Source organism: Juglans regia, chromosome 14 (genome assembly GCF_001411555.2).
Source record: "Juglans regia cultivar Chandler chromosome 14, Walnut 2.0, whole genome shotgun sequence".
In the NCBI taxonomy this organism is placed as follows: Eukaryota; Viridiplantae; Streptophyta; class Magnoliopsida; order Fagales; family Juglandaceae; genus Juglans; species Juglans regia.
In genome coordinates, this window is record NC_049914.1 from 15515819 (window position 1) to 15539131 (window position 23313).

A 23313-nucleotide genomic window follows, 5' to 3' on the forward strand; every position below is an offset into this window, starting at 1 on the left:
ATGAGTCCTTCACATAAGTTGTTCGTCTTTGAGTCTAGTTTCCGTGGATATCTTATTAGTCTCATTCCATCCTCATTTGATCGGTCAAAAGTATTTTTTACCATGGAAAGGTCATTCTGGGCATGAAACTGGAGAGTATGTTATGTTTTGGAAGTTTTGACCAAGCTAATGGACATATCTTGGTCCAAAAATTTTATGGAGTGTTGTTAACATGTGTTTATGAATGTTCATTGAGGTTTTGTTGCTTGAATAAAGCTTTTGATGATAGATTTTCTTAGAGTTAGAAACTTGAAAACTGGAAATGGAAAAACAGTTTCTGTTTTGTGAAAGTTTGAATATTTCGTGGTTTAATCTTATTCCAATAGGCTTTGATATTTTTATATGATAATCCTAAGTCTCTTATATACATGTTAGGATGTTATTTCGAAGATATTTAGTATTAGTTTTAAAGATATAATTTTCTATGCAAGAGGATTTCGGTTAGGCCTAAACTTTGATGTTTTTGAGTTAGATCCACGTTTTATTAAATTTTAGCCATGTGATTTTAAGTTTGATGGTTGGATGTTCTTTAGGACACATTTTTAAACCATGTGATGTGTTAGTTTGAAGATCACATGTCTTTAAGCCATGAATCAAGAGATTGACTAAAGTTAGTTGGGAAAAACAGTTTCTGTTTTGGACTAAGTTTAAAAGCAAAAACTCCAAGTGTTGTTTTGTGATTTTTGGTGAGTTTGGTTTGATGATTTAAAGCATGTTTGATGTTAGGATGATGTTATGAATATGTTAGAGGTAAGATTTGATTTTTTGGAATTCTTGGAGATGTTTTTATTAAGGTCAAAACTTGTGATTTAAGGTCTACTTTTTGTTAAAATGTTTAGGTCTTTTTACAAAAAGTTTGGTGTTGATGGTTAGCTTTTCTTAATGGATATTTTAAGTGTATTTTTAAACTTAGGATAGGAAGATCCTTGTTATAAAATTTTGGTTTAATCATGGATTTTGAATATGGATGAAATTGCAACCAAAATCAAGAGAAATGGTCTATGAATGTTTCGGTCATTGTGAGTTTCCATAGTTGTGATTGGTTTTAAATTTTTCTGAGTTGTTATTTGAGTCTAGGACAAGATTTACATGAGGAAAGTAAATTTTGGTAATTTTTGGAGTTAGGATGTGAAATCCTTAAGTTAGGGGTAAAATGGTCATTTGCCCACATGTAGAGGGTAAAATGGTAATTTTACTCTAAGTTGTCTCTTTTCACATTTTTAATTGTTAGTAATTAATTTCTAACATTTAGAATACCCTCTTACAGTTCGTCGTCTTTCGCGCTTTATTCTAGTAGAACGCGACGATCGAGGTAAGTTAACTTTTTAACTTACTATCAGTTTATTGTGTATGAGTGAAAAGTAAGGGAACTAAAGTGTATGTATGCATGTTATCATATGTGCCATGCCAAGTCATTACATATTTATATGTTACACAGAATTTATTTTGTCATGAATTATTCATCTGTTACACAAGATATTCTGTCACGTATTCCTATACATTGCAAGTATGTCATGTTAAGTTAAGTATGTCATCTGTTACATGTATTTCATGTCACGTAATATTCACTGTCACATGTTACAACATGTTAAGAAATATTGTCTGTTATATGGTATGCCATGTCACGAAATGTTGCATGTTACATATATGCCATGTTATGAAATGTACTCTGTTAAATTTATGTCTTGAAGTATGTCATCCTACGTTCGTGTCACGTTATGCTACGTCAGGACTTTTGTCTTTTATGTCACGTTCATGTTACGTCACGTTACGAATTGTCATGTATGCTAGTTAATTCATTCATGTCAAGGATAGGGTAATATCCTAGTGGAACTCCTTTGTTCACGCTGGAGTGTCTAATTAGCTGGTCACCGGAGCGCGCCAAGCACAAACACCGATGGTGCCACACATTATGTTACGTGTGTCCACAGCAAGTGTGGCACAAACAAATAAGTCATGGGGCCACAACAACTGTGGAGCATACACTACGTGAGACACAGCAATTGTGACACGTAGAATACGTGGGGCCACAACAACTGTGGAGTACGTATGAACGCACTCACAGTTGGTATAGAAACCTGTGATGTGATGCGGTAATCAGTAGGGACACACGGCTCAAGGGGACCTGTGTAACACCCATATGGTCACTTTATGATTAAGTCTATTGAATAAGATTCCAAGTTCATGCATTTCACATTCAAGTCATGTTTCACGTTATGTTATGTTCGAGTTTACGTTCACGCAATTATGGTAATCCCATGAGAGAAGAATATGTTTCAAGTTCATGTTATGTTATGTTCACGTTTACATTATGTTCCAAGTTCACATTTATGTTATGTCATGCTCAAGTTCATGTTCAAATTATGCATGTTCACGTTCATGTTATGTTTCAACTCCATGTTATATTTCAAGTTCACGTTCATGCTATGTTTCAAGTCCATGTTATGTTTCAAGTCACGTTTATGCTAAGCTTCAGTTTCAGTTTAAGTTATGCCAGTTATGTTGCGTTGTATGTCAAGTTATGCTATGATTACTTATGATTTGATTATGCATTCATGCTTTTACTGCCATGCATGCATCATTAACTTGTGTGGAAGTTTTCTGTTAACTTGCTGAGATTTGTAATCAAATCTCACTGTGGTAGTCCCAACTACCATTCCCCCCGAATGGTAGATTTTGTTATAGGATCTGAAGGAGAACCGAGAATCGACCAACTGGAACCGGTTGACTAAGCGACGGTGCGACGTAGATGGTAGTACAGTAGTTACCTCAGATTACTACTTGTATTTGTGGAGTTCAATCTCCAGCACTCTTTTGATCACAACCTTATGGACTATTATTGTGATCTTCGTTGTTTAGTATGTCGTTAAGTATGGAGTATGTTTTAAGTATTTGGGATATTTTAGTTTACTGCATAGTATTGCTAAAGAAAAAAATTATCCGCTGCGAATATTGCATAATGCTAGATGCATGTTAGAAATATTGCATCTTATATGTCATGAACGGAGGCAGGTAACCTTGTGTTGCATGTCTCGACGCTTCAAATGTTCATCCGATTCCAAGCAGAATCTGGGGGCGTCACAGAGGATTTGTTTCAATGTATAGAAGAAGGAGAAGAACTTGGATTGCTTATGGAGGAAGCCGACAGTTTCACTTAGAGGAAAAGTAAATTAGTCAAAGCTTGCCTTACAAGCCAAGAAATGGACGGTGGAGATTCAAACATAGGAGGATATTTTCCCACCTACCCATCCTATGGTTCAGAAGGTTTGGGGTCATATTTTAATTTGATAAAAAGTAAAAGATTCAAAGGAAATAACCTACTTTAAAATTTAAGACACAACCCATCTTAAAAATAATTTAATAACATAATGAAACTCTTTGTTCCAAAATATTTAACTTAAAAATATTGATAGATAACATAAAGACCTATGTAGTAGGATTCGGGTATTACAATGGGGCATACTTACCCTAAGGTCATGCCAGTACCATAGGAAGCCCGTGAACAAAAAACTCAAACCTCATATTTTTGCCACTTTGCCCCTTATCCAGGGGCACTTTGACATTAAAATGAGGCTACATAGAGTATTTAAAGCAAAACATAATGAAACCCTAGCCAAAATAAACCCCCATTTTTCAAAAGTGCCCCTGGATGAACAGTGCCGTGCTACAGTAACTCGGCTACAGTAACCCTAATCCTAGTTCAATAAAATAATAAATTTCCCAACATGCCCTTGCATAGGCCCCGTTTTAGTGCTTTCCATAATAAACTCAATTATTTTAAACTAATAAAATAAGTTCTCTAATTGAATTAAATAAGTTGAAACCCTTCAAGAGCCCAAAGCTTTTAAGTCTTGACGTTGCCCTCTTCCATAGCTGATCAAATGAATCAAAACTGGATCTTCATCCTTCAAGCCCCCCATCTTGAATGTTGGGCTCTTGCTAAACTCGTCTCAAGTGCATTGCATCAATCCTTGCATTGTCTCCATGATCTTTAAGACTAGGCCCATCTTATTTCCCATCACAAAGTGATAAAAATAAGTGTTGCTCCGATTCGCCCCGGGTTCGGGCACACTTACCCAAGGGTCATGGTACTACCATACGATGCCCGGGGGCAAGAAACTCCAACCTCTTATTCTGCCACTTTGCCCTCAGTTGGTATCCTACATAGAATGGGCAAAGTGGTAAAAATAAGAGTCGCTCCGATTCGACCTGGGTTGGGGCATAATTACACTAAGGTCGTGGTAGCACCAAAGGTAGCCCGTGACAGGATGCCAGCGAGCAAAAAACTCCAATGTCTTGTTTTTGCCACTTTGCCCTCAATTGGTTTCCTACAAAGCATGGACAAAGTGTTAAAAATAAGCGTTGCTCCGATTCGTCACATGTTGGGGCGTACATACCCTAAGGTCATGATAGAATGATGGGAACCAAGGTGGGCCTAGTTTTAAAGATATGTTGCATATTCTAGATTGGCCAAATACAATTTCAAGAGCTTAAATGATGAAGATTCAGCTTTGATTCATTTGATGAACTATGGAAAGGGCAACAACAAGACTTAAAGGCTTTGGGCACTTGAAGGCTTTCAACTTATTTAATTCATTTAAAACACTTATTTTATTAGTTTCGAATAATTGGGTTTATTATGGGAAACACTTAGGGGGGCCTATGCAAGGGCATGTTGGGAAAGTTATTATTTTATTGAACTAGGGTTAGGGTTACTGTAGCCGAGTTACTGTAGCGCGGCACTGTTCATCCAGGGGCTCTTTTGGAAGATGGGGGTTTATTTTGGCTAGGGTTTCATTAGGTTTTCCTTTAAATACTCTATGTAGCCTCATTCTAATCAGATTATGAAGTTTATGAAATTTGATGAATTTATTCATTGTGAGTTGAGTTTTACTCCTCTTGTTCTTAATTGAACTTTTGAACTTATCAAAGGTAAATCACAACCTTTGTGGCGTTCCTCCTTTGTAATCTGGGTTCTTGAGACGGGTTCTTCAACGGGTCTAGATTTTAATATAATCTAGGTTCTTGAAACGAGTTCTCATCGGGTCTAGATTTTCCATCCTTGACTTGATTTTTGGCTTTCTTGGGGAGTTTTCAAATTGTCTGTGGGTTCAAGGGAATTCATTCCCGCGGGTTCATATCATTTGGTATTCAGAGCAAGGTTTCCAATCAGGTCTGATTCTATCTTTTAATTTTAGCATCCTTAAATTTAATTCTAGGGCGTCATTGTTCTAGGGTTGCCAAAAAAAAAAAAAAAAATTGAAACAAAAAGTAGGCTGCCAAAATTCTTAGGGTTTTGGATTTGGCTGAAATTTGCATCACCTAGGGTTTCAAAATTCTAGGGTTTCCTGCATCTCTAGGTTTGTCAATTGCTTGGAGTGTCGTTCCATTGATTCTCTTCTATTTCATTGTCCATGTTTGTGTGTTTGAATTCAATTGGTTGGTTTTCACAATTGAATATTGTTGTTTGTGGATGAATTAGAGAAAAGAAAAGAAAGGAAAAGAAAAGAAAAGAAAAGAAAAGAAAATAAAGGAAAGGAAAAAGAAAAGAAAAGAAAAGAAAGGAAAGCAAAAGAAAAGAAAAGAAAATTCCAAAAAAAAAAAAAAGAAGAAGATGAAGAAAAGAGAAGGTAGCATATTCAAAGTTGCTACATAGTTACAACAAAGAGAAAGAAAGAAAGAAATTTGTTGATTTAAACCTTATGATCAAAGGGGCTGCTGCATACATCACTCTTTCATTCGTATAACTTCATTGATTCTCGTGTCATTTTTATTCCTTCATGTTTCTCTTGTTCTTGTTTCCTGGATCTAATTACTAGTTGGGATAAAACAAGGTTGCCTTGTCTTGATTGAGTTCATTTAGTTCTGAAAGAACTTGAGTGGGAAATCTCTTAAGGTAAAAGGCAAGAGAGTGTGAGACTATTATTGGGAAAATGCCAATTAAGAGTGAAACACGAGTGGAGTGCCAGTATTCGAGTGCAAACACGTAAAGGAGTGTGTGAGGTTTTCCACTAACTTTCTTTTTGTGCAGCACATTATAATGTCTCATCGGAGTAGCTCATCACTAAGGGGGAGAGAATATAACTCATCCATTGTGTTGCAAGCCATGCAACAACAGTTTGAGCAGTTGAACTTGGTGTTGGGTGAAGTGAGGGATAGTATGGATAATCAATAAGCAGTGATTAGAAATTTACAAGGTGAGAGAGATAGGAGGCGACGTGAGCCTAGAATTGAGAATGGGGTATAAGAATGGAGAGTTTGGTGAGGATGAAGAAGGCTTAACATCTGAAGTTAGATTGGGTGGACATAGAGGAGTTAGGCATGGAAGAGGCCTTAAGGCAAACTCTGGGGGTCGAGATGGAGTAGATAAGAACCTTGAGAGCATCAAAATGAAAATACCATCATTCCGTGGTAGAACTGACCCTGAATTTTATTTAGAGTGGGAGAAAAGAATAGAGTTGGTGTTTGATTGTCATAATTACTCTGAGGAAAAGAAGGTGAAGTTGGCTGTAATTGAGTTCACTGATTATGCGATTATTTGGTCGGATCAATTAGTATCCAATAGGAGGAGGAATTTTGAAAGGCCTATAGAAACATGGAGAGAGTTGAAAGCTATCATGAGGCGGAGATTTGTACCTAGCCATTACTATAGAGACCTCAACCAAAAACTACAAAATCTTTCACAGGGGTCTAGGAGTGTAGAGGATTACCATAAGGAGATGGAGTTGGTTATGATTCGGGCTAATGTAGTGGAGGATCGGGAGACCACAATTAAAAGATTTTTGAGTGGGTTAAATAGGGAGATAGCCAATGGAGTTAAGTTGCAACATTATGTGGAGGTAGAGGATATAGTGCATATGGCTATGAAGGTGGAGAGGCGGTTAAAAGGAAAGGGTACATCAAGGTATACTTCGGTTTTTAGTACTCATTGGAAACCAAAGTGGGACAAAAATGATCAAGTTGTTACAATGGGAAAGAACGAACCACCTAAGAGAAAAGATTTGGGTGAGGCTGAAACCTCAAGAAAAAAAGAGAATGAGTTGAAAAACAATTGTGAGGCCGAGAGTTCAAAACAAGAGAAGAGTGAAAGAAAAAGAGAGAGTGAAAAAAACAAAGAGAATGAGGCCAAAACATCAAAAGAAAGAGAGAGTGAAAAAGAAAATAGAGAGGAGGTTGAGAGTCAAGAAAAAAGAGATGAGCCACAAGAGGAAAAAGAAAGAAAGATTGCAGAGAGAAATAGAAAGACAAAAGTGAGTTTTTATGCTAAGGCAAACTTTTATAAAAACGAATTTAACGACTCTTTGCCTAGTGTTGTTGTTTCTTTCTTGCAGGGATATGAGGTCGTGATTACTAGTGGTGTGTTTAGTGGATTGCCACCTATTAGGGAGATAGAGCACTACATTGATTTTGTGCCAAGTGCGACAATTCCTAACCAACCTTTCTTGGAAGAACATGAGTTCTTGACACACTTAAAGGGACAAGGTAAGTTGTCGACTAAAATGCGTGCTAAGCGGGAAGATTGTATTGAAACTTTTCCTCATGTATTCAAATACACACAAGGTATGGAAAATTTTGTGGTTGATGCTTTTGCATGCAGGTATGTCATTGTCTTCTTTTTAGATGCAAAATTGTTGAGACTTGAATATGATAAGGAATTACATGCTTATGATGATGACTTTGCTAGTGTGTATGGAACATGTGAGAAAGCATCATTTGGTAAGTTCTATAAACTAGATTGGTACTTGTTTAGAAAGAATAGATTTTGTGTGCCTACTAGTTTTATGCCTAAGTTGCTTGTGTGTGATGGACATGGTTGTTTGTTGGGTAACCTTGGAGTAAGGAAGACTTTTGTTGTGTTGCATGAACGTTTTTGGGAATATCAATTGCCATTTGATGACGTGTTGCATGGACGTTTGTGGAAGTATCATTTTTCATTCATTGATGTGTTGCGTGAACATTTGTGGGAGTATTGCTTGCCATTCATTGAGTCTTCATATAATTGGAGTAGTCATTTTGGTGTAAATAAGATTTTAAATGTGTTGCATGAACGTTTGTGGGAGTATCATTTGCCATTCATTGACTTGTTGCATAAACGTTTACGTAAGCATCATTTGTCTTTCATTGAGTTTGCATATAATTTGAGTGGTCATTTTGGGGTGAGGGAGACTTTAGATGTGTTTCATGAACATTTGTTGGAGTATTGTTTGTCATTCATTGAGTTTACATATAATTGGAGTGTTCATGCTACTCTAAATTTTCAACAATTGAAATTGTTTATAGACTTAATCCATTTCCTATTTTAGATTTAAAGTCTTCACCAGTTGATGATACGAGTAGCTTGGATGGACTATTCCAAATTCTTGAACAAATTAATGATAATGCTTATGAAATTAATGATAATGTTACTAACATTTTTCCCTTTGATCCAGGTGGAGATTCGAGGTCGAATCCTTTTGAGGAGAGGGGGAATGATGGGAACCAAGGTGGGCCTAGTTTTAAAGATATGTTGCATGTTCTAGATTGGCCAAATACAAGTTCAAGAGTTTAAATGATGAAGATTCAGCTTTGATTCATTTGATGAACTATGGAAAGGGCAACAACAAGACTTAAAGGCTTTGGGCACTTGAAGGCTTTCAACTTATTTAATTCATTTAAAACACTTATTTTATAAGTTTCGAATAATTGGGTTTATTTTGGGAAACACTTAGGGGGGCCTATGCAAGGGCATGTTGGGAAAGTTATTATTTTATTGAACTAGGATTAGGGTTACTGTAGCCGAGTTACTGTAGCGCGGCACTGTTCATCCAGGGGCACTTTTGGAAGATGGGGGTTTATTTTGGCTAGAGTTTCATTAGGTTTTCCTTTAAATACTCTATGTAGCCTCATTCAAATCAGATTGTGAAACGAGTTCTTCAACGGGTCTAGATTTTAATATAATCTAGGTTCTTGAAACGAGTTCTCATCGGGTCTAGATTTTCCATCCTTGACATGATTTTTGGCTTTCTTGGGGAGTTTTCAAATTGTCTGTGGGTTCAAGGGAATTCATTCCCGCGGGTTCATATCATAGTACCAAAGGTAGCCCGCGAGCAGAAAACCCCATTATCTTATTTTTGCCAGTTTGCCCTCAATTGGTTTCCAACTAAGTATGGACAAAGTGATAAAAATAAGAGTTGCTCCGATTCGCCCAGGGTTGGGGCATACTTACCCTAAGGTCATCGTAGTACAATACAATGCCTGCGGGAAAGAAACTCCAACCTCTTATTTTTGCCACTTTACCCTCAATTGGTTTCCTACAGAGTATCGGCAAAGTGGTAAAAATAAGAGTCGCTACGATTCACCCCGGGTTGGGGCATACTTACCCTAAAGTCATGGTAGTACCAAAGGTAGCCCCCGAGCAAAAAGCTCTGATCTCTTATTTTCGCCACTTTGCCCTCAATTGGTTTCCAACTAAGCAAGGGCAAATTGGTAAAAATAAGAGTTGCTCCGATTCGCCCCATGTTGGGGCATACTTACCCTAAATTCATTGTAGTACCATAGGATGCCCACAATTAAAAACTCCACCCTTTTATTTTTTCTACTTTGCCGTCAATTGGTTTCTTACAAAGCATGGGCAAAGTGGAAAAAATAAGAATTGCTCCGATTCACCCAATGGTTGGGCATACATACCCTAAGGTCTTGATAGTACCAAAGGTAGTCTGCGAGTAGAAAATCCCATTCCCCTATTCTTCCCACTTTGCCCTCAATTGGTTTCTAACTAAGTAAGGGCCAAGTGGTAAAAATAACAGTAGCTCCGATTTTCCCCGAGTTAGGGCACACTGACCCTAAGGTCATGGTAGTACCATAGGAAGACTGCGGGCAAGAAACTCCAACCTTTTATTTTTGCCACTTTACCCTCAATTGGTTTCCAACTAAGCAAGCGTAAACTGGTAAAAATAAGAGTTGCTCCAATTCGCCCCGGGTTAGGGCATACTTACCCTAAGTTCATGGTAGTACCAATTAAAAACTTCACCCTCTTATTTTTGCTACTTTGCCCTCAATTGATTTCCTACAAAGCAAGGGCAAAGTGGTAAAAATAAGAGTTGCTTCGATTCGCCCCGGGTTGGGGCATACATACCCTAAGGTCGTAGTAGCACCGAAAGTAGCCCGAGAGCAAAAAAATCCAATCTCTTGTATTTGCCACATAGCCCTCAATTGGTTTTCGACAAAGTAGGGGCGAAGTGGTAAAACCAATAGTTGGGGCATACATGCCCTGAAGTCGTGGTAGTACCCAAGATAGCCCGCGAGCAAAAAACTCTAACCTCTCATTTTTGGCACTTTGCCCTCAACTGGTTTCCAACTAAGCATGGGCAAAGTGGTAAAAATGAGAGTTGCTCCGATTCGCACCATGTTGGGGCATACAAACGTTAAGGTCGTGGTAGTACCAAAGGTAGCCTGCGAGCAAAAAACCCCAATCTCTTATTTTTGCCAGTTTGCCCTCATTTGATTCGCAACTAAGCATGGGCAAAGTGATAAAAATAAGAGTTGCTCTAATTAGCCTCGGGTTGGAGCATACTTATGCTAGGGTCATGGTAGAACCAAAGGTCGCCCGCGAGCGAAAAACACCAACTCTTATTTTTTATACGTTGCCCTCGATTGGTTTGCAACTAAGCATGGACAAAAGTGGTAAAAATAAGAAACGAAAAGGGAAGAAAAGAAAAGAAAAGAAAAGAAAATTCGAAAAAAAAAAGAAAAGGGAGATGAGGGGAACCAAGGTGGGCCTAGTCTTAAAGATATGTTGCAAGTTCCAGATGGGCCAAATACAAGTTCAAGGGCTTAAACAATAAAGATTATGCTTTGATTCATTTCATAAGCTATGGAAAGGGCAACAACATGACTTATAGGCTTTGGACACTTGAAGACTTTCAACTTATTTAATTAATTTCAAGGACCTATTTTATTTATTTAGAATAATTGGGTTTATGCCTATGTAAGGGTATGTTGGGAAAGTTATTATTTTATTGAACTAGGGTTAGGGTTATTGTAGCCGAGTTACTGTAGCGCCATACTGTAGCCGTGGTACTGTTCACTCAGGGGTATTTTTGGAAGATGGAGTTTTATTTTATCTAGGGTTTTAATTAGGTTTTGGTTTAAATACTCTTTGTAGCCTCGTTTTCAGAAGTTTATGAAGTTTATGAAATTTAATGAATTTATTCATTGTGAGTTGAGTTTTACTTCTCTTGTTCTTAATTGAACTTTTGAACTTATCAAAGGTAAATCACAACCTTTGTGGCGTTCATCCTTTGTAATCTGGGTTCTTGAGACGGGTTCTTCAACGGGTCTAGATTTTAATATAATCTAGGTTCTTGAAACGAGTTCTCATTGGGTCTAGGTTCTCCATCCATTGACTTGATTTTGGCTTTCTTCGGAAGTTTTCAAATTGACTGTGGGTTCAAGGGATTTCATTCCCGCGGGTTCAGATCATTTGGTATTCAGAGCATGGTTTCCAATCAAATTTGATTCTATCTTTTAATTCTAGCATCCTTAAATTTAATTCTAGGGTTTCATTGTTCTAGGGTTACCAAAAAAAAAAAAATAGAAACAAAAAGTAGGCTGCCGAAATTCTTAGGGTTTTGGATTTGGCTGAAATTTGCATCACCTAGGGTTTCAAGATTCTAGGGTTTGCTGCATCTCTAACTTTGTCAAATGCTTAGAGTGTCGTTCCATTAATTCTCTTCTATTTCATTGTCCATGCCTGTGTGTTTGAATTCAATTGTTTGGTTTTCACAATTGAATATTGCTGTTTGTGGTTGAATTAGAGAAAAAAGAAAGGAAAGGAAAGTAAAAGAAAAGAAAAGAAAAGAAAAGAAAGGAAAAGAAAAAACAAATTGAAAAAAAAAAGAGAAAAAAGAAGAAGAAGATAAGTTGCTAAGAGAAAGGAAAACATTTGTTGATTGAACTTTATCATCAAAGGGGCTGAATACATCTTTCTAGTTGGTATCTTGTTTTATAATTACTCTTTCTCGCGTATAAATTCCTTGAGTCTCATGTCATTTTATTCCTTCATTGTTTCTTGGATCTATATTACTGGTTGGAATAATACAAGGTTGTATTGTCCTGATTTAGTTCAACTAGTTCTTAAAGAACTTGAGCGAGAAAACTATTGAGGTAAAAAAGGTAAGAGAGTGCGAGACTATTATCTGAAAAAAGCCATTAAGAGTGACACACGAGTGGAGTGCCATTATTCGAGTGTAAACACGTAAGAGAGTGTGTGAGGTTTTCCACTAACATTGTTTTTGTGCAGCATATTATGATGTCTCATAGAAGTGACTCATCACCAAAGGGTATGGCAGATAACTCATCATTTGTGTTGCAAGCCATGCAGGAGAGATAGGAGGCATCCTGAGTTTAGTGTTGAAAATGGGTATGAGAATGAAGACTATGGTGATTCTCTTGTTACCAGGCATGCACTGAATACAAAAATTAGGATGGATGATATAGAAAGTGAGAACATTTTTCATACTAGATGCCACATCAACAACAAGGTATGTAATATGATTATTGATTTGAGGAGTTGTATTAATTTGGCTAGCACTACTTTAGTGGAGAAATTGAACTTATCTACCTTGAAACACCCTAGACCATACAAGTTGCAGTGGTTGAGTGATTGTGGGGAGATTAGGGTAAATATGCAAGTGCTAGTTTCTTTTTCAATTGGAAAATATCAGGATATCGTCCTTTGTGATGTGGTGCCTATGCATGCTGGTCATATTTTGTTGAGGAAGCCGTAGCAATATGATAGGAAGGTGATCCATGATAGGTTAAGGAACATGTACAGTTTTGAAAATGATGGAAAAATAATCAAACTTGCTCCTTTAACTCCAGCACATGGGGGGACCAATTGAAGCTGAAAAGTGAGGTTACTCAAAAAAGAAAGAGTGAAAATGAGAGTGATAAAAAAAATAAGTAAAAATGAGAGTGATCAAAAAATAAAAAGTGAAAAGGAGATTGAGCAAAAAAGCAAGAGTCAAAGTGAGAATGAGCTGAAAAGCAGGAGTGATGGTGAGAGAGAAAGTGAGATTGAGCTGAAAAGCAAGAGTGAAGAAAGTGATAGAAAAACAAAGAGAAAAGTGTGTTTTTATGCTAAGGCGAGTCTTAATACTAACGAACTTGACGTATGTTTGCCTAGTATTGTTGTCTTTTTGTTGCAAGGAGATAAGGTCATGATTTCTTGCTGTGTGTTTAGTGGATTGCCACCTATTAGGAAGATAGAGCACTACATTGATTTTGTGCTGGGTGCAACAATTCCTAACCGACCTTTCTTGGAAGTTGTTGACTAGAATGCGCGCTCAGAGGGAGGATTGTATTGAGACTTTTCCTCGTGTATTCAAATACACGCAAGGTATGGAAACTTTTGTGGTTGATGCTTTAGCAAGAAGGTATGTACTTATCTTCATTTTAGATGCAAAATTGTTGAAACTTGAATATGATAAAGAATTGCATGCTAATGATGATGACTTTGCTAGTGTGTATGGAACATGTGAGAAAGTATTGTTTGGTAAGTTCTATAAACTAGATTGGTACTTGTTTAGAAAGAATAGATTTTGTGTACCTACTAGTTTTATGCGTAAGTTGCTTGTGTGTGATGGACATGGTGGTTTGTTGGGTAATCATGGTGTAAGGAAGACCTTTGTTGTGTTGCATGAACGTTTGTGGGAATATCATTTGCCTTTCAATGACGTGTTGCATGAACGTTTGTGGAAGTATCAATTGTCATTCATTGATGTGTTGCATGAATGTTTGTGGGAATATCATTTGCCTTTCATTGAAGTGTTACATGAACATTTGTTATTCATTAACATGTTTCATGAACGTTTGTGGGAATATTGCTTGCCATTCATCGAGTTTTCATATAATTGGAGTGGTCATTGTGTTGTAAAAAAAGCTTTAGGTGTGTTTCAGGAACGTATGTGTGAGTATCATTTGCCATACATTGACCTGTTGAATGAACGTTTGTGAGACTATCATTTGCCCTTCATTGAGTTTGCATATATTTGGGGTAGTCATCCTGGTGTCAAGAAAATATTAGACATTTTGCATGAACATTTATATTGGTCTAAGATGAAGAGAGATGTCAATTGTATTTGTGGAAGGTGCATTACATGTAGAAATGCCAAATCTAAGGTTTTGCCACATGGGTTGCATACGCCCTTACCTATTCCTAGCAAGTCATGTGTAGACATATCTATGGACTTTGTTTTAGAGCTGCCTAGGAAAGAAAGGAGTAGAAATTCTATTTTTGTGGTTATGGACGGATTTATAGATTTTGCATATAACAGGACCATGCATACTACCACTTTATATTCTCTTTTTAAAATTGTTTATAGACTTAATCTATTTACTCCTTTAGATTTAATGTCTTTATCTGTTGACAACAAGAGTAGCTTGAATGGATGTTCTCAAATTCTTGAACAAATTAACGACAATGCATATGAAATCAATGATAATGTTACTAACATGTTTTCCTTTGATACAGGTGGAGATTCGAGGTCGAATCCTTCTGAAGAGAGGGGGAATGATGGGAACCAAGGTGAGCCTAGTCTTAAAGATATGTTGCAAGTTCCAGATGGGCCAAATACAAGTACAAGGGCTTAAACGATAAAGATTGATAGGAACCAAGGTGAGCCTACTCTTAAAGATCCTTTGCAAGTTCCAGATGGATCAATTACAAGATCAAGGGCCAAGAAGATCAAGGAAGCAATGCAAGGATTGGTGCAATCCACTTGGGATGAAGCCAGCAAGAGCCCAACCCTGAAGATGGGTCTGAAAGAAGAAGAACCAGCTTTGATCCACTTTATCCAAGCTGTGAAAGACATGACTTAGAGATACGGCCTATTGTTATTGGAGGCTTCTAATTTGGTTAAATGATTTATTTTATTAGTTTAGAATAAGTGGGCTTGAAGATGCTTGGCTCACATGTCTTATTTCTTTTGAACAATGTTTTTGGGAAGGCCTTGTATTTTGGCCACGGGCTTATTTGGAAATTTATATTTTAGGAACTAGGGTTTCATCAATTTATTGTAGGGGTTACTGTAGCCGCACGTACTGTAGCTGGTACTGTTCATCAAGGGTAATTTTGGGTAAAAGGGGCATTATTTTGGCTAGGGTTTTGATTAGGTTTGGCTTTAAAAACTCTTTGTGGCCTCATTTGAGAGTTAGACAATATTGAATTTTATTTGTGAGTTGTGTTTTCTCCTCTTGTTCTTGATTGAACTCTTGAACTTATCAAAGGTAAATCACAACCTTTGTGGTGGTCCTCCTTTGTAATCTGGGTTCTTGAGATGGGTTCTTCAACGGGTCTAGATTTTAATATAATCTAGGTTCTTGAAACGGGTTCTCATCGGGTCTAGATTCTCCATCATTGACTTGATTTTTGGCTTTCTTGGGGAGTTTTCAAATTGATTGTGGGTTCAAGGGAATTCATTCCCACGGGTTCATATCATTTGGTATTCAGAGCAAGGTTTCCAATCAGGTCTTATTCTATCTTTTATTTCTTGTATATTTAATTCTAGGGCGTCATTGTTCTAGGATTGATTACAAAAAAAAAAAAGAAAAAAAATAGTGGTGGTTAGTAGGGTTGCTGAAATTCATCACACACAAGCAACTTATGCATAAAACTAGTAGTCACACAAAATCTATTCTTTCTAAACAAGTACCAATCTAGTTTATAGAACTTACCAAAAGTTGCTTTCTCACATGTTCCATACACACTAACAAAGTCATCATGATTAGCAGGCAATTCCTTATAATATTCAAGTCTCAACAATTTTGCATCTAAAATGAAGAAATGATATACCTTCTTGCTAAAGCGTCAACCCCAAAATTTTTCATACCTTGTGTGTATTTGAATAGATGAGAAAAAGTCTCAATACAGTCCTCCCACTGTGCATGCATTCTACTCAATAACTTACCTTGTCTCCCTATGTGTGTCAATGACTCATGTTCTTCAAAGAAAGGTCGAGTAGGAATTGTCGCACCTGGCACAAAATCAATGTAGTACTCTATCTCCCTAATAGGTGGCAATCCACTAAACACAACCCTAGGAATCATGTCCTCATATCCCTGCAACAAAGAGACAATAATAGTAGGCAAACATACGTCAAGTTCGTTAGTATTAATACTCGGCTTAGTATAAAAACTCACTTTTCTCTTCGTTTTTCTCTCACTTTCTTCACTCTCTTTTTTCTTTCCACTCTATTTTTCTTTTTCACTCTCTTGTTTCCTTTCACATTCTTTTTCCTTTTGTCTCTCTTTTTTTCTGTCACTCTCCTCTTTTTTTCTTTCACTCTCCTCTTTTTTTGAACTCTCGACTTCACAATTGTTTTTCAACTCAATCCTCTTTCTCTTGAGGTTTCAACCTCACCCTCATCTTTTCCCTTACGTGGTTCGGTCTTCCCCTTTGTTACAACTTGATCATTTTTGTCCCATTTTGGTTTTTAAGAAGTACTAGAAACCAAAGTATTCCATGATGTACCCTCCACCTCCTCATAATGTTGCAACTTAACTATATTGGATATCTCCCTATTCAACCCCCTCAAAAATCTTGTCATCGTGGCCTCCTGATCCTCCACTACATTAGCCAGAATCATAGCCACCTCCATCTCCTTATAGTAATCTTCTACACCCCTAGACCCCTGTGTAAGATTTTGTAGTTTTTGGTAGAGGTCTCTATAGTTGTTAGGTACAAATCTCCGCCTCAAGATAGCTTTCAACTCTCTCCATGTTTCTATAGGCCTTTCAAGATTCCTCCTCCTATTGGTCAATAATTGATCTCACCAAATAGTCGCATAATCAGTGAACTCAATTACAGCCAACATCACCTTCTTCTCCTCAGAGTAATTATGACAATCAAACACCAACTCTATTCTTTTCTCCCACTCTAAATAAACTTCAGGGTCAGTTCTATCTTGGAATGATGGTATTTTCATTTTGATGCTCCCAAGGTTCTTATCTACTCTATCTCGACCCCCTGGGTTTGCCCTAAGTCTTCTTCCATGCCTAACTCCTCTATGTCTATCCAATCCAACTTCAGATGTTAGGCCATCCTCATCCTCACCATACTCTCCATTTTCATACCCATTCTCAATACTAGGCTCACGTCACCTCCTATCTCTCTCACCATGCAGATTTCTAATCACTGCTTCTTGATTATCCATACTATCCCTCACTTCACCCAACACCACAAGTTCAACTGCTCAAACTGTTGTTGCATGGCTTGCAACACAAATGATGAGTTATCTGCCACACCTTTTGGTGATGAGTCACTTCTATGAGACTTCATAATATGCTGCACAAAATGAATGTTAGTGGAAAACCTCACACACTCCCTTACGTGTTTACACTCGAACAATGACACTCCACTCGTGTTTCACTCTTAATTGGCTTTTTCCCGATAATTGTGTCACACTCTCTTGCCTTTTACCTCAAGAGTTTTTCCACTCAAGTTCTTTCAGAACTAGTTGAACTAAATCAAGACAATACAACCTTGTATTATTCCAACCAGTAATATAGATCAATGAAACAAGCAATGAATAAAATGACACGAGACTCAAGGAATTTACACGAGGGAAAGAGTAATTATAAAACAAGATACCAACTAGAAAGATGTATTCAGCTCCTATGATGATAAAAACTCAATCAACAAATATTTTCTTTCTCTTTGTTCTAACTAAGTAGCAACTTTGAATATGCTACCTTCTCTTTTCTTCTTCTTCTCTTCTTGTTTTTTTTTTTTTTTTTTTCGAATTTTCTTTTATTTTCTTTTCCTTTCCTTTCTTTTCTTTAATTCAACCATAAACAGCAATATTCAATTGTGAAAATCAAGCAATTGAATTCAAGCACGACAACGAAGTAGAAGATAATCAATGGAACGGCACTCCAAGCAAATAGATAAACTTAGAGATGCAGGGAAACCCTAGAATTTTGAAATCCTAGGTGATGCAAATTTCAGCCAAACCCAAAATCCTAAGAGTTTCGGCAGCCTACATTTTGTTTCTATTTTTTTTGGCAACCCTAGAACAATGAAACCCTAAAATTAAATTAAATGATGCTAAAATTAAAAGATAGAATCAGACCTTATTGGAAACCAAGTCTGGAAACCAAGGAGCTGGACATGCTGATCATACAAGTGGGAATGGAGCTGAATTTGCAAAAGGCCCTTTGTCACTTCCTAGTGGCCCAATTACAAGACTTAGAGCCAAACGATTCAAGGAAGCACTAAATGGGCTAATCCAAGAGAATTGGGCTGATTCTAAAAAGACCAAGATGGGCTCAAATAATATTCAAGACTTAGTCCATGTCATCAAGGCAATTGAAGAGGCTAATTAGCACATAGAAATATGATGAATGGTCTGACCATTAAAGGACGTGAATTTGTTAAGTTTCAAGAATATTAAATAGGTGAATGAACTTGGTCTTGCCTGGGTACGTGAAACACATTGAATATTAGTCATTTTGTCATTACTGGCTGCCTCTAGAAGTCCAAGAGGCCTAAATTATGTTAATATTTGTGTTGCTTTTAAAGCTGTAGTTATGACTTTTCCTATTCTTGGAGGGTTGTTCCAAGTATATAAAGGGGTTATTTCGAGTTTTAATATCAGATTTGAAATTTCAGAAGCTTATTTGTCTTTGTGAGGTCTTGTGTTCCTCTTGGTTCTTCAAAGAACTCTTTGAACTTATCAAGTTAATCTTGTGGCGTTCAAGCTCCAAACTTATCACCTTGATTCTGATTTCTTGGTGTGGCGTTTTCAATCCTTCGTAGTCTTGGTTTTTCATCTAGTTCGGTGACTGGTCAAGGCTCAACAAATCTTGTCAATACGATCTTGGGGTTCCAAGCCATCGTTGTTATCGGGTTTCATCACAATTGTTGGTGGAGTTCATATCATTTTGGTATCAGAGCTTTGGTTCTAAGATAAGTTTGTCTATCTTTTATTTTCGTTCTATTTCCTGTTCTTTGCTGTAAAAAAAAAAAAAAAAATATATTATAGAAAAAAAAAAAAAAAGGTACACGATTCCAGTAAGAAAACTTCTTCCTTTCAATCTTGTATCTCACCTTATTCAAGTACTTGAACTTTTGATGAGTTTTGGTTGTTTATTTTCTGAATTGCTGCTGGATTATTTTGAATGAGTTTCTTGAAGTTCGATTAAGAACTAAGGAAGACACAGAAGAGTGGAAAAAGGCAAGAGTGCGAGACCATATGAGGGTAAAAGCCGTTTAGAGTGAAAACACTAGTGCAAATGTATCAATTCTTGAGTGAAACACGTGAGGGAGTGCTTGTGAGGATTCTAACTTTGTTTGCAGATTTTAAAACATGTCTAATAATCAAGAAGAAGACACAACCGAAGAATTTCGACAACCTCCAGTTCCAAACCGCCAAATGCGGATATAGTCGAGATGCAGCACTATGTTGAGTTGACATATATGGTGCATCAAGCCATAAAGGTGGAGGAACAATTCAAACGAAAGGGATTGTGGCTAGGAGGGGACTGCCTATGGCTAGGAGGAACAAGAGAAACATGAAGGAATAAAAATGACACGAGAATCAATGAAGTTATACGAATGAAAGACTAACAATAAGACAATATACCAACTTGAGTGATGTATGCAGTAGCCCCTTTGATCATAAGGTTTAATCAACAAATTTCTTTCTTTCTCTTTGTTGTAACTATGTAGCAACTTTGAATATGCTACCTTCTCTTTTCTTCATCCCCTTCTTTTTTTTTTCGTTTTTTTTTTTTTCGAATTTTCTTTTCTTTTCTTTTCCTTTCCTTTCTTTTCTTTTCTTTTCCTTTCCTTTCTTTTCTTTTCTTTTCTTTTCCTTTCTTTTCTTTTCTCTAATTCATCCACAAACAACAATAGTCAGTTGTGAAAACCAACCAATTGAATTCAAACACACAAGCATGGACAATGAAGTAGAAGAGAATCAATGAAACGACACTCCAAGCAATTGACAGACTTAGAGATATAGGAAACCCTAGAATATTGAAATCCTAGGTGATGCAAATTTCAGCCAAACCCAAAATCCTAACAATTTCGGCAGCCTACTTTTTGTTTCTATTTTTTTTTTTTTTTTTGGCAAGCCTAGAACAATGAAGCCCTAGAATTAACTTTGAGGATGCTAGAATTAAAAGATAGAATTAGACCTGATTGGAAACCTTGCTCTGAATACCAAATGATATGAACCCGCGGGAAATGAATCCCTTGAACCTACAGTCAATTTGAAAACTCCCCAAGAAAGCCAAAATCAAGTCAATGGATGGAGAACCTAGACCCGATGAGAACTCGTTTCAAGAACCTAGATTATATTAAAATCTAGACCCGTTGAAGAACCCGTCTCAAGAACCCAGATTACAAAGGAGGAACGCCACAAAGGTTGTGATTTACCTTTGATAAGTTCAAAAGTTCAATTAAGAACAAGAGTAAAACTCAACTCACAATGAATAAATTCATCAAATTTTATAAATTTCATAATCTGATTAGAATGAGGCTACATAGAATATTTAAAACAAAACCTAATGAAACCCTAGATAAAATAAAATCCCATCTTCCAAAAATACCCCTGAGTGAACAGTGCCGCGGCTACAGTATGGTGCTACAGTAACTCGGCTACAGTAACCCTAACCCTAGTTCAATAAAATAATAACTTTCCCAACATACCCTTGCATAGGCCCCCTTAAGTGCTTCCCATAATAAACTCATTTATTCTAAACTAATAAAATAAGTTTTTTTGAATGAATTAAATAAGTTGTAACCCTTCAAGAGCCCAAAGCCTTTAAGTCTTGTTGTTGCCATCTTCCATAGCTGATCAAATGAATCAAAATTGGATCTTCATCCTTCAAGCCTCGTCTTGAATGTTGGGCTCTTGCTAAACTCGTCCCAAGTGGATTGCATCAATCCTTGCATTGTCTCCGTGATCTTTAAGACTAGGCCCATCATGGTTCCCATCAGTTAGTTCCCAAGAAGGATGGAACATGGAGGATGTGTGTTGACTGCCGAGCCATCAACAACATAACGGTAAAATATCGTCATCCGATTCCTAGACTAGATGATATGCTGGATGAATTGCATGGTTCTTGTGTCTTTACAAAAATTGATCTTAAGAGTGGATATCATCAGATTAGGATGAAAGAAGGTGATGAATGGAAAACTGCTTTTAAGACTAAATATGGTTTGTATGAGTGGTTAGTGATGCCTTTCGGTTTAACTAATGCTCCGAGCACATTTATGTGTTTGATGAACCATGTTTTGCAAGCATTTATTGGCAAATTTGTAGTTGTGTATTTTGATGATATCCTGATCTATAGCAAAAATTTGGAAGAACATGTAATGCATTTGAAATCTGTTTTGGAAATTCTAAGGAAAGAAAGGTTGTTTGCTAACCTCAAAAAGTGCACCTTTTGCACGGATAAGCATGTGTTTCTTGGTTTTGTTGTTAGTAAGAGAGGAATTGAGGTGGATGAGGAAAAGGTGAAGGCAATCCAAGAGTGGTCAACGCCTACAACAGTCGGCCAAGTGAGGAGTTTCCACGGCTTAGCTAGCTTCTATAGACGGTTTGTGCGTGATTTTAGTAGCTTAGCCGCCCCTCTTACTGAAGTCATCAAGAAAAATGTGCCGTTTAAGTGGGGAAAAGAACAAGAAAAGGCATTTAGTTTGATCAAAGAAAAGTTAACTAATGCACCTTTGCTTGTTTTACCTAACTTTGCTAAAACTTTTGAAATTGAGTGTGATGCTTCAGGCATAGGTATTGGAACTGTTTTGATGCAAGAAGGCCGTCCAATTGCTTATTTCAGTGAAAAGTTTAGTGGGGCAGCCCTAAATTACCCTACTTATGATAAGGAGATGTATGCCTTGGTGAGAGCTTTGGAAAATTGGCAACACTATCTATGGCCAAAGGAGTTTGTGATTCACACAGATCATGAGTCTTTGAAGCATTTGAAAGGACAGCAAAGGTTGAACAAACGCCATGCCAAGTGGGTGGAATTCATTGAAACATTTCCGTATGTGATCAGATATAAGCAAGGTAAGGAAAATGTGGTGGCTGATGCATTGTCCCGAAGGTATGCCTTACTTTCCATTTTAGATACAAAAATGCTTGGCTTTGAATACATTAAGGAATTGTATGCTCAAGATTCTGATTTTGGTGATGTGTTCAATGCATGTGAAAAAATGGTGTTTGGTAAGTTTTATAGGTATGATGGATTTTTGTTTCGGGAAAATAAACTGTGTTTGCCAATATGTTCTTTGCGCGAATTGCTTGTGAGAGAAGCTCATGGTGGTGGTTTGATGGGTCATTTTGGTGTAGCTAAGACTTTAGGAATTTTGCATGAACATTTTTTTTGGCCTCATATGAAACGTGATGTGGAAAGAATTTGTGAGAAGTGTATCACGTGTAAACAGGCTAAGTCTAAGTTGAAACCCCATGGTTTGTACACCCCTTTGCCAATACCTAGTGAACCTTGGACTGATATTTCTATGGATTTTGTTTTAGGTTTACCTAGGACTAAGAGGGGGAGAGATTCAGTTTTTGTGGTGGTAGATAGATTTTCCAAGATGGCACACTTTATTGCATGTCATAAAACTGATGATGCATCACATATAGCTGATTTGTTCTTCAAAGAAATTGTTAGATTACATGGTATGCCTAAGACCATTGTTTCTGATAGGGATGCAAAGTTTTTGAGTTACTTTTGGAAGACTTTGTGGGGAAAGCTGGGAACTAAGTTGTTGTTTTCTACTACTTGTCATCCACAAACAGATGGCCAAACTGAAGTAGTAAATAGAACATTGTCGTCTTTGTTGCGTGCTATCATTAAAAAGAACTTGAAAGCATGGGAAGATTGTTTGCCACATGTTGAATTTGCTTACAATAGAAATATTGTTAGAATATATCTTTTTCAATTGGGAAATACCAGGATATGGTGCTTTGTGATGTAGTGCCTATGCATGCTAGTCATATTTTGTTGGGGAAGCCATGGCAGTATGATAGGAAGGTGATCCACGATGGGTTAAGGAACATGTACAGTTTTGAAAAAGATGGAAAAACAATCAAACTTGCTCCTTTAACTCCAACACAGGTCCATGGGGATCAATTGAAGCTGAAATGTGAGGTTGCTCAAAACAGAAAGAGTGAAAATGAGAGTGATAAAAAAAGAATGAGTAAAACTGAGAGTGATCAAAAAAGAAAAAGTGAAAAGGAGATTGAGCATACAAGCAAGAGTGAAAGTGAGAATGAGCTGAAA

General features: G+C 37.0%; 1 pseudogene; it reads left to right on the top strand.

Moving 5' to 3' along the window:
* Positions 1–22572, top strand: part of LOC118344568 — an 81275-nt pseudogene extending 58703 nt beyond the window's left edge.
* The last annotated feature ends 741 nt before the right edge of the window (positions 22573–23313 follow it).